Source organism: Nomascus leucogenys, chromosome 20, assembly GCF_006542625.1.
Source record: "Nomascus leucogenys isolate Asia chromosome 20, Asia_NLE_v1, whole genome shotgun sequence".
NCBI classification, from domain to species: domain Eukaryota; kingdom Metazoa; phylum Chordata; class Mammalia; order Primates; family Hylobatidae; genus Nomascus; species Nomascus leucogenys.
In genome coordinates, this window is record NC_044400.1 from 70154508 (window position 1) to 70167056 (window position 12549).

Genomic DNA, 12549 nt, shown 5'->3' on the forward strand with positions numbered 1-12549 from the left:
TTGATAGATATTGCTAAATTCCTCTTCCAATTAATTGATTATTACCAATTTATCTTTTAATTATCTAATTTATTAAAAAGGATACTGTGTGCCTGTATATTTTAAGCTCTTTTGTATCTGGCTAGCATGTTTTTCTTCTGGGAATAACAGTCCCTTCTTCTGGGAATAACAGTCCCTTCCTCTGGGAATTGTGACTTCCCTCATCCTTCTGCTGAGAGCAGCCAAGTTAATATGAACTCATCTTCTGATGCAACAGATTGCATCAGGAGGGGTTCCAGAATCAAGATGAGCTAATCAGAGAACCTCATCTCTGAGGTCATCAATTATTGGTCCAGGAATGTTCATTGGATCTAGTCAGGGCCAGAGACTGACTTTCTTGGAATTTTTGGGCATGGGAAACTTGTGACTTGAATCAATAATTTTCTGATGGTTGAGGCTCTTAAGGACTTAAAACTCAGAATTTGTTGATTGCTGTTTTTCATCAAAAGGACAAAGTTAGTTGGCACCAAGAGAGAGAAGTATGAAGCCCATACCAAGAGATGATCCCCCAAGATAAGTCCAAATGGAATTTCAGTGCCTGGTTCTCAGTGCTCCTGCAGTCAAACTGCATGAGCAATGTTAAGATTCAGGAAATATCTCAATCTCTTTATGATGATAGTAGTAAACAGTAATAATTTTCTTCTTTTTAACTTAAGTTGGTTCAAATTATCTTTCCCCTATTTTTTGTAACCAAGCATCATAATAGTGAAGCTTACTACACCAGCAGGCACCTTGACTTAATGTTCTCTTAAGAAGTATATGAAAGCATCCATTTGCCCATATATTTACCTATAAGGGATGTTATAAATATTTACAATGTTGTGTTCATATGGTGAGTAAAAACAATGGAATCACTTATTTGTTTTAATTTGTGTTACCTAAGAAGCAGCTACGCTGAGAATGTTTTCCGGTCTTTATTGGCTATTTATAATTCTGTGAATTGCTGATATATAATATTTGGTCATTTTTCTCTGGGGTTGTATTTTTCTTGTTAATTTGCAGAAACTTTAAAAAAATCGCTATTAATCTTCATTATATTCATTGCAACTGTATTTTCTTGGCCTATTATATGCTCAGTTGCGTTTGTTTGTGCTGTATTTTATCACATAGAGGTTAATTATTTTATGTATTCAAATCTATTATACTTTCTCTTTAGGATTCTTGATTTTTTTCTTGTTTAGGAGCATTTGTCCCACTTCTAAATTATTTTCAAAAATCTAAATTTCCTTTTTACACATCTTAGTTTGTTTTCTACCTTTCATTTTATGTTATTCCAATCACTGTACTTTGCTTTTTTCATATGAAATTTAATGCATACTTTGCAAGATAAGTATTGTTATCTCTATTTTCCAGATTATGGCAAGGAAAATGAGTTTCAGAAATTTGTTCAGGTCACACATGGTAAGTGCTGATATTCTGGCAGCAAACCTCATAATCGCTGATATAGTTTGGCTCTGTGTCCTCACCGAAATCTCATCTAGTAGCTTCCATAATTCCCACATGTTGTGCGAGGGACCCAGTGAGAGATAATTGAATCATTGGGCCTGGTCTTTCCCGTGCTATTCTCATTACAGTGAATGGATCTCATGAGATTTGATGGTTTTAAAAACAGGAGTTTCCCTGCACAAGCTCTCTCTTTGCCTGCCACCATCCATGTAGGATGTGACGTGGTCCTCCTCGACTTCTGCCATGATTGTGAGGCCTCCCCCAAATTGCCTAATCTTGAGTATGTATTTATCAGCAGTATGAAAATGGACTAATACAATCCTTCAACCTTTCATGCCATCTCTGCAAAATGTAGATGAGAAACTGGCTAATTTATAACTGCTGAAATTTTATTTATTCCCTAAGTGAAGAGTTGATTAATACTGCAAGTTAATATAACAATATAGATATATATTGTGTATGGGACCTTGGATCAGTACAAACTGTAGTATAAATGCACTTGGTATTCAATATTTCCTTGATTAAGAAATTGGTGAATAAATAAATGATAGGGACTGGGGTGGCAAGGGTCACACTAAGCTCATCTGCTCTTGGAGAGTCAAGGTTAAACTAGAAGCAAAGATGTAGAATAGGATGAGGAAAAAGCTGGATGTCAGGTGTGTGCAGCAGCACCGTTAAGGCACAGCTTCCTACCTGGAGTTCCTAGCTATGCACTATTCTTCCCATAGTGATGAGTTGAGGCTCACTCCTCTGAATTTGCATAGTGCCTTCACACACCTCTATAGCACTTTTGTCCTTGTCAGCTTAGTGCACTAGGCAGTGTCCTCCCAAGCCGTGGCACTTAGTCTTTTTGTTCTGTGCCCCTTTAGTCTTTTTGTTCTGTGCCTCTGGTCTCCTCATAGCACCAGGTATACTATGGAAATGTGGTCCACACACAGGCCAGAGAGCCAGCTGGGGCTGTTGAGCTTGGAAATGTGGCCTGTGATCTAATTTCAGGATGAGAAACTTAGAAAGTTGCCTTATTCTTGATGTTTTTCAAATAATTCTAGATGAAATCATTTTGATGGCTAAAAAGCAGTGCCAACTTTCTTAATGGCATTCTTCTATTCAATAAAGCAGGCAATTTAAGTTCCAAGGATGTATTTATTTTCTATGAAACCCAATAAGTCTATTTTCTTTTTAAATGAAAGAAATATAGCCTCTAAGTAATACACACACACATATACCCCTATGTGTACATATATGTATCCATACATATTATTCCTGTATTGGCTTTCATGTAAAAGAAGGCTGCTCAGTACTGGACTCCATGATCAGCAAATGCCAAACTTAGGAAAGGTTCAATTCATCAGTCCATAGATACATTTAACCAGCAATGCATCAGTCTTCCCCATAGGTAGATCCCATCAGAGAGCCATCAGTAGCCTCAGCTGCTTCCTCCTGGCTGATACCCCAAAGACATTAGGTTGTTCACTGATACCTGCCAGGTGCCCACCTCCCAGAGATGGTGTTTAAATGATGGCCTAACAAAAAAGGTCAGTGGACATCATGTTATGTGTGCATTTCACCTGCATAAATGCAATTACAGGGGCTGTGGCAACCATAGAAGTGTGCCACTCAGATCCCCTTTTAAGAGGACCTTTTGTGGGAAGCACAGCCGATGGCAGCTGTTAGACTTTCACATTTGAAACTGCCAATGCTGTGCTTCATCTAGACTCTTCTAGCCAACATCTGGGTATGGCAGGGGCACTGGGTCCATTCCTTCTCTACCCAATGTGGGATTCCACTAACAGGCAGTGTTGTGTTTGCTTGTTGACTCCTTATTGGTTTGGCTGAGATTTTCTTAGAGCCTCACTGTAGTCTGAGCTTTTCCTGGCCAATCCTTCTTTCTCTCTCTCCTTGCATAAGTATCCAATCTGTGTTATGATCTGAAAGCTCTTCCTCACCACTCCTGCTCCCTTTTTCTTTATCTTTCATATGTGTTTTCCCCATCAAATCTCTTGTTGGTGCCTACCTCTCAGAAAATCTGAATTGATACAGCAGCTCATCTGAAAAAAAAAGATGGGGTGGTGGTGATGGAGAAAACAGCAACTTAAATAATGCCATCTACGAATTAGGAGTATTCACTGAATGAGCATGAGATGCAGGTACCTTGTTCCCTCAGCCAGGTTCTATGTTCCTTAAAGTCCTAATTTTAGTCAATAAATATTTATGGCATTTACTCTATGCCAGACAATGTTCTAAATATTTTACTTATACTGAATTATTTGGTGTTTACATCAGCCATATGATTAACTACTGTTTCCATTTGGCAGATGAGAACATTGAAGCACAGAGAAATTATGTTAACTTGTCCAATGCCAAAGAGCTATTAAGTGGCAGAGCTGGGATTTACTGCCACTGCACTGTTGCCTCTTTGGTTAGGAGCTCTTTGCTGTGCTGAGATTGCAGTATTTAAAGATAGGTATTTTTAATAAAATATGTTCATTAAACTTTCAATTTCTTTGCATGATACTTAGCTAAATAAATAAGAATTTCTTTCCAGCAGTGAAAGGAAAGCTGACTACACTGAATTTGTTAGTCTTCAGTATGGCAACTTCCTAGAAATTGAGGTTCAGAAAGTTGTCCAGGTCATTTGCAAGAAGAAAATTGATATTACATATATATAGTGATCATATATTATATAATTAATATCTATAATTATATATTACATATTATATGATTATAGATATTAATTGTATATATTATAAATATATAATTATTACATATATATATAAAATATATATATATATCAGCTATTTCAAATGACAATTCCCAGATTTGCTTCATCCAGGCAAAGTCTTTCAGTGGATTTTTGTGGGGTAAGAGTGAAAAGGGTCGGTGGCATGTTCTAATGTTGGAAAATTAGTCAGAAATATATATTCCTCTTCTATTACCAGCTGGAAAACTCTATTTTCAGAGGACTCATGTGACTCAACAGGATCCACTTGGATAATTTCCATACTTTAAGGTCAACTGTGCCATATAAAAAAATCTAATCACAAGAGCAGAATCCACCATATTCATGGTCAGTAAAGCAGGCAATTCAAATTCTAAGAATATATGTATTTTCTGTGGAACCCAATAAGGCTATTTTCTTTTAGAATGAAAGAAATATAGCTCTCAAGTAATACACCAAGAATTATTTAATTTAATAAGTTTCAATTCAGAAATATATATTTCTGACTAATTTTCTGACATTAGAGCATACCACCAACCCTCTTCACTCTTACCCTGCAAAAATCCACTGAAAGACTGCCTGGGTGAAGCAAACCTGGGAATTATCATTCAAAATAACTGATTTTTCCAGGGTGATGGATGACAATTTTCAAGTAGTTACTATGCTCTGGATAATATACTAGATAATGAACGTGCATCCAATAATTTAAATCACACAACCACCTGTGGAATGGTTGCCCATTTAAGAAGGAAGAAACCCCGGCCGGGCGCGGTGGCTCACACCTGTAATCCGAGCACTTTGGGAAGCCGAGTCGGGCGGATCACGAGGTCAGGAGATCGAGATCATCCTGGCTAACAGGATGAAACCCCGTCTCTACTAAAAATACAAAAAATTAGCCGGGCGTAGTGGCGGGTGCCTGTAGTCCCAGCTACTTGAGAGGCTGAGTCAGGAGAATGGAGTGAACCAGGGAGGCGGAGCTTGCAGTGAGCGGAGATCGCGCCACTGCACTCCAGCCTGGGTGACACAGCGAGACTCCGTCTCAAAAAAAAAAAAAAAAAAAAGAAGGAAGAAACCTGAACTAGATATATAAATAAATTGCTCAACGTCAGAGCTCGTAAGTAGCTGAGTCAAATGAAAACCAAGCCTTACCAATTAGTCTGTGTTGTTGTTGTTATTTTAAACTGCCTGCATCAGCTAACTAGGGTTTATATTTCTGAGCTACCCCCTCACTCCCAATTATTCTTGCTTCTGTGGACTTTCTTCTTAACCATGGCAAATCAGACCTACTTTAAGCTTTTCATGATGTCACAGGACTTCTTTATGAATTAAATTACTTTAATGCCAACATTTGTGAGATTATGTGTGATTTTAGACAACTACTTTTGTTACTCATTCTTTTTTCATTCACCAATGTTTACAAAGTACCCTCTCTCTCTGTTTTTTTTTTTGTTTTTTTTTTTTTTTTTAAGACAGAGTCTCTGTCACCCAGGCTGGAGTACAATGGCGCCATCTCGGCTCACTGCAACCTCCGCCTCTCGGGTTCAAGCAATTCGCTTGCCTCAGCCTCCTGAGTAGCCGGGATTACAGGTGCATGCTACCACGCCCGGCTAATTTTTGTATTTTTTTTAGTAGAGGCGGGGTTTCACCATGTTGGTCAGGTTGGTCATGAACTCCTGGCCTCAGGTGATCCACCCACCTCAGCCTCCCAAATTGCTGGGATTACAGATGTGAGCCACTGCGCCAGGCCTAAAATACCCTCTCTTTTAGGCAGATAGATAAAGGCCATTCTAAAACAAGCCCTAAGATTTCCTGCTTACTGTTGTACATATTTTTCACAATCCCCAGGACAATTAATATGGTGGATTGTAATGGTTAATACTGAGTGTCAACTTGATTGGATTGAAGGATGCAAATTATTGATCCTGGGTGTGTCTGTGAGGGTGTTGCCCAAGGAGATTAACATTTGAGTCAGTGGGCTGGGAAAGGCAGACCCACCCTCAATCTGTGTGGGCACCATCTAATCAGCTGCCAGTATGATCAGAATAAAAGCAAGCAGAAGAACATGAGAGATCAGACTGGCTTAGCCTCCCAGCCTACCTCTTTCTCCTGTGCTGGATGTTTCCTGCCCTCGAACATCAGAGTCTCAAGTTCTTTTCAGCTTTGGGACTCAGACTGACTTTTTTGCTCCTCAGCTTGAAAATGGCCTATTGTGGGACCTTGTGACTGTGTAAGTTAATACTCCTGAATAAACTCTCCTTTTAAAATACATCTATCCTATCAGGTGTGGTGGCTCATGCCTGTAATCCCAGTACTTTGGGAAACAGAGGCAGGCAGATCACTTGAGGTCAAGAGTTCGAGACCAGCCTGGCCAACATGGTGAAACCCTGTCTCTACTAAAAATCCAAAAATTAGCTCTGTGTTCTGGCACATGCCTGTAATCCCAGCTACTTGGGAGGCTGGGGCAGGAGAATTGCTTGAACCCGGGAGGCGGAGGTTGCAGTGAGCCAAGATTACACCATTACACTCAGCTTGGGCAAAGAAGTGAGACTCCATCTCAAAATAAAGTAAAATAAAATAAAATAAAATAAAAACATCTATCCTATTAGTTCTGTCCCTCTAGAGAACCCTGACTAATACAGTGGACTTTGCTCTTGTGATTGGATTTTTTTATATGGCACAATTGACATTAAAATAGGGAAGTTATCCAAGTGGGCACTATTGAGTCATATGAGTCCTTGAAAACAGAGTTTTCCAGCTGTTAATAGAAAAGGAAGTCAGATTGGAAAGCATAAGAAGGCTTTGCCACACAATTGCCAGCCTGAAGACGGAGGGGCCCAGATGATAAGGAGTGTGGGTGGCCTCTAGGAACCCTTGGCTGACAGTCAGTAAGGAAATGGAGATCTCAATTTTATAGTATAATGAAGCTGGATTTTGCTAACACTCTGAATGAGCTTGGAAGCAGATTCTTCTCCAGAGCCACCAGGTAAGAACTTAGCCTAGTCAACACCTTGATTTCAGCCTTTAGTGCTCTCATCAGATCATAGACCCTAGCCAAGCTGTGAATGGACTTCTGACCTAAAGGACCAGGACTAATAAATGGTTGCTGTTTGGAGCCACTAAGATTATGGTAATTTGTTATGCTGCACTAGAGACAAATACACCCTTTATAGAGGATCATGATAGTTCTTAGTCCTGAGGATATAACATAGCCTCTGCAATCACAGAGTTTATGTTCTGGGAGAAGGATGGGGGATGAAGAAGATACATGAAGAAATACCAATAAATAAACACACAGTAAAATATCAGATGGTGGTCAGTGCTATGAAGAAAATTATAATGGGGTGATATAACTGAGAGTGTTAGGTGGCTCCTTTAGATCAGTTGGTCAAGAGAAGTCTCCTTGACGCAGTCTTATTTGAAAAGACTTGTATGACAAGAAGGTTCCAGTCAAGTTCAGTTCTGGGAGAAGTGCAATCCAGGTAGATGAGATGCCACTGTGAAGGGCTTCACGTGAGGAAGAACTTGTGATTGACAGACAGGTGGTATGGCTGGCCCCTGGATGATGGTGGTGGGGCCAGAGGAAGTTGGAGAGAGGGTTAGAGGTCAGATTTGGTGGGACTTTGTGTACTATGGTAAAGAATTTGAATTTGATTCTAAATGTGTTGTGCCATTGGAAGACTCTAAATAGATTATATGATTTGATTTATACTTTCAAGATTTTATACAGTGCAGAGACACATAGAAACATTTCAGTTAGAAATAGAGAAAGAGAAAGACTTTTTTTTCCTTTTTCAAAAAATTGAAATACTTATCCACCTGTATGTGTGGAGAACATTTATATTTTTATTTAAAAATTAAATATTATGTATTTTATATTTATTTTACATTTTAATACATTTTATATATGTATTTATATGTATATATACACACATATATATTTATATGTATATATACACATAAATTTATATGTATATATGTATTTATATGTATATATATACACATATATGTATATGTATATATATACACATATATGTATATGTATATATATGTATATATAAAATGTATGTTTATACATTTTATATTTAAAGTTTTAATGCATTTTTTTTAGCTCAGGGATATTATCCTTTTATACTTTTTCTATCCTCCTTTTACCCTTGTCCTTTTTATGTTTTCTATCTTCTCCTTTCTGTGTTTACCTTTTTTATTTTGAAAAAAATCAGAAAAAGTTTACAGAGTCAAAATATCTGACCAAAAATCAACATTTAACATACTGACATGTTTGCTCCAAGTTCTTATGCTTTTTAAAAGAAGGGAATGTTATGTGTTAAAGTCAAGTCAATTTTGTCCTTCATCCTTATCCTAATTTTTTTTTTGAAGAAGTTAAATGTATCATAGATTTTGTGTGTCTCCTTCTAGGCCTTTATTGATTTTTAATTTTTTTAAATACACATGTATGTTTAATTGTTTGGTGGATTTTTAAATTAAAAACACTATCTCTTACATATTTATTATTTATTTATATAATGTCACTAAATTAAATTTGTATAAAGCCTATAATAAATGTTAAAAAAAGGTTTGCCTAGGCTAATAGGAAAATGAGGACCCATTGAGAGTCATCTCTGGACATTCAGATGAGCAAAGATGGTGGTTTGGACAAGGGCAATGGTAGTAGTGGTGAAGAGAAATGGACGGATTTGAGATCTGTTTCAGAGACAGTTCTTGCTGATGGATAGGATGTGGGAGATGAGGGACAGAGAAGAACCAAGATAACTCCTAGATTTTTTTTGACTTGAGCAATTGAGAGGATGAGATTGATGAAAATAGAGAAGACTAGGAAAATAAGAGGTTCGATTGTGGAGAATCAATAGGCCTATTTTGGCCACAAAACGTTTGAACTGCCTATCAGGCATCAAGTGAAGATGTCAAGTTTACAGTTACGTACGTAAGTCTGAAATTCAGAAGGAAGATTAAAATTGGAGATAAAAATGTGGGAATGATCAGCAAAAGGAATCCTACATAGGGCCTTGAGATTACCTAAGGAGAGACTACAGATAGACCAGAGAAAAAGGATAAGGACTGAAGTCTAGGGTACTCCAAAATTTAGAGATCAGAGAGTGAACCTGCATAGCAGTATGAGCAGGAATAGCCAATGTGTTAGAGGGAAACAGGACGGCGTGTGGGGTGCTGGAAGCCAAGAAAAGAGAGAGGAGGGAATGAGGTGTGAAATCCAGTCAGTGATTCTATGCAGCAGCTCTTTTACTTTTGATCCCCACCATGACCCTGTAGAGTAGGCAACGACAGAATTATTATTTTTATTTGTAGATAAAGAGCAGCTTTGAGAGATTAAATGAGTTTTCCAAGTGGCCTGGCTAATCAGGGAGCCTTCCAAGTGCCTGGTTCCTGATCCCTTTGTCTTTCCAGGGAGCACTGCAGCGACACTGTCTCTTCCTTTTGGGTTGTATTACATTAATGTCTTGGGGCCTATGGCACACTTAACATTTGGTGCTTCTATAAAAAATGAATGCTGGGGTTTTATATGCTCGTGACCAGTTTTTATGGGTTTCCTGCTTCCTCATTTGTTGTTAGGACGTCAACTAGCACTTCTCCTTACCCTTAGTGCTCCTGCCTGCAGTGACCCTGGCCTGCTTTCTGTTATTTTAAATTTGTTGAGCACTTTATAATTCACACCTGAATTCCAAATATGTGGCAGGTACCCGAATTTTTCATAGATGATGCCAAGTGTATATTAGTAGGGTTTTAAATATTTACAGAATGATTGGCCCTGTTTAATTGTTGACACGGTCATATTAAGTGAAACAATGTTAACCTAGGGTTTTGGTATTCTTTCAAAAGTGTTTAGGGTTTGTGGAAAATAATAGCACTAAATTTTCTCTATTCTGTCACGACAAATAAATTTGTATCAAGATCATCATATAGCTGGTCCTGGAAAAGTACTGTGATTCAGGTGGAAAAGTACTCTGATTTACTCTTTGGAAAACAATTTCTGGGATCTAACAGCCTCAGTCCCATGATTGAGAATGTCTTTCCTTTTTTTTTCTCTGGTTTAAGGAACACTCAGTTACTGAGAAACAATAAAGAAAAAAATTTAAACAATAAAAATTAGAGTAAAGCACCAGGAAAAAAATACTCACACATATATTTGCAAGACATGAAGGTTAAGTTTATGTGTACAATGACTTGGTTGATTTGGTAGTGTATAATGAAATTAAAGGCATTTGTTCTAAGTGTAAACTACAGCCAAAGTTTATAAGTAAACTCAATGAACCAGGATTGTTTTTTAATGAAAAATTTTAAGATACCAATTAGAATGTTTAGTTCACAAAAATTTAATTCTCCTTATAAACTAAAATGGCACTTATTTGTCATATCTCCAGTTAAACTATCTTCATGATTTTTCTGTCTGTTGTAGAAGGCTGCTGGATTATAATATTAAAGGAAAAAAATGCCTTAAAATTTTATAGGATTTGAGGGCCCTCTTTCTCCTTCTGTGGGGAAGTATGTATTCCATTGCACGGAGAGCAAGAGAGCAAGCAAAGAGACTCACATTTATATTCATGGGAGGTAGGGCCATCTGAAGGATTTGAAGATCAATGTATTAGTTTTCTAGGGTTGTGTAACAAAGTACCACAGAGTGAGCAACTGAAACAACAGAAATGTATGGCCTTGCAGTTCTGGAGGTTGAAAGTCTGAGATCAAGGTGTGGGCAGAGCTGGTTCCTTCTGAGGGTTGTGAGGGAAGGTCTATTCCAAGGCTGTCTTCTTGGCCATGTCTTCATATGGTCTTTCTTCTATGCATGTCTCTGTGTTCAGATCTCCTCTTCTTATAAGGACACCAGTCATATTTTATTGAGGCCACCTGTATAAACTTGTTTTAGCTTGATTACTTTTTTAAAGGCCCTACTCCACATAAGGTCACATTCTGAAGTGCTGGAGTTAGGACTTTAGCATATTAATTTTGAGGGGAAACAATTCGGCCCATAACAATCAGAATCTTTAGTTCATTAACTTATTAATTTATTGGCCTCTTATACAAAAACAGACACTGCACCAGGAATTGGAGGACAAGGTAGCCAATTTCTTGCCATTCTATTAAGGGAGGAAGATTTTAAACAAATAACTACAACAAAATGTACAGAGTGGCATGATCAAAGGAGTACAAGGAGCTATCAGAGATGACTAGGAGTTGGCCAGATGAGGAAAGTGTAGAGGAAAGTGTCTTGAAACCTTTCCCCTGAACAAACCTGAAAGGTAGAAGACCATGAGATGATGCCTCTGGGGGACTGGGTATATAGCTCAAGTCTGTCCACACAACTGGGATATCCTTTCATTGGGGTTTTATGCTCTCTTTTCCATAGCATTTATGCATTTTATATTCTACTCTGTAATATATTTATGTTGGTTTAAATATAAAAGTAATCTTTTAAATCTATTTCTATCAAGAAAAAGGCCAAGCCAAAATGATTTCCTTCCTACCACCAGGAATGTATACTATTTTTACCTCCTGTTGTGTCCCCAGCAGTTCTAATTTTACCCCAGTTTGAGAGACATGGCTCTTATCACCCCAGATTTTATCCTTGGATTAATCCAGAGCATGTGAGAATTGCCTTGGTTTGGACCAAATATATCAGAGCAACTAAATTAAATTTGTGGTAGTGTTGATAGATGTTTTCAAACTCATGGTTACATACACCATAGGGATGCTACTGACAGTTCTGTTGTCATGCAGTGACCCCTTTAGGAAGACTTGTGGGAAAAATGATTTATCTGAGGACTCTGGATCAGAAATATCTTTATTCCTCCAAAGTATAATGTGGCCCCTTTAACTGATCATTCTTCTTTCTTTGCTTTGGCTGCCAGGAGGCTCAAAACAAAATTACCATTTATTTGTTTATTTATTTATTTAGAGATGGAGTCTGGCTCTGTCATCCAGGCTGGAGTGCAGTGGCATGATCTCTATTCACTGCAAGCTCTGCCTCTCGGGTTCACGCCATTCTCCTGCCTCGGCCTCCCGAGTAGCTGGGACTACAGGTGCCCACCACCATGCCTGGCTAATTTTTTTGTATATTTAGTAGAGATGGGGTTTCACCATGTTAGCCAGGATGGTCTTGATCTCCTGACTTCGTGATCCACCCACCTCGGCCTCCCAAAGTGCTGAGATTACAGGTGTGAGCCACCGCACCTGGCCTACCGTTTTATTTTTAATTAATTTGTTGGGGCTTTTACTGTTCAAAGTCTATCTAGTAACTTTCCCATTGTTCTCCTCTCACCATTTTAGCTTTATTATCTCTTCGGCTTTATCTTGTTATTTATAATGTAGCAATACTA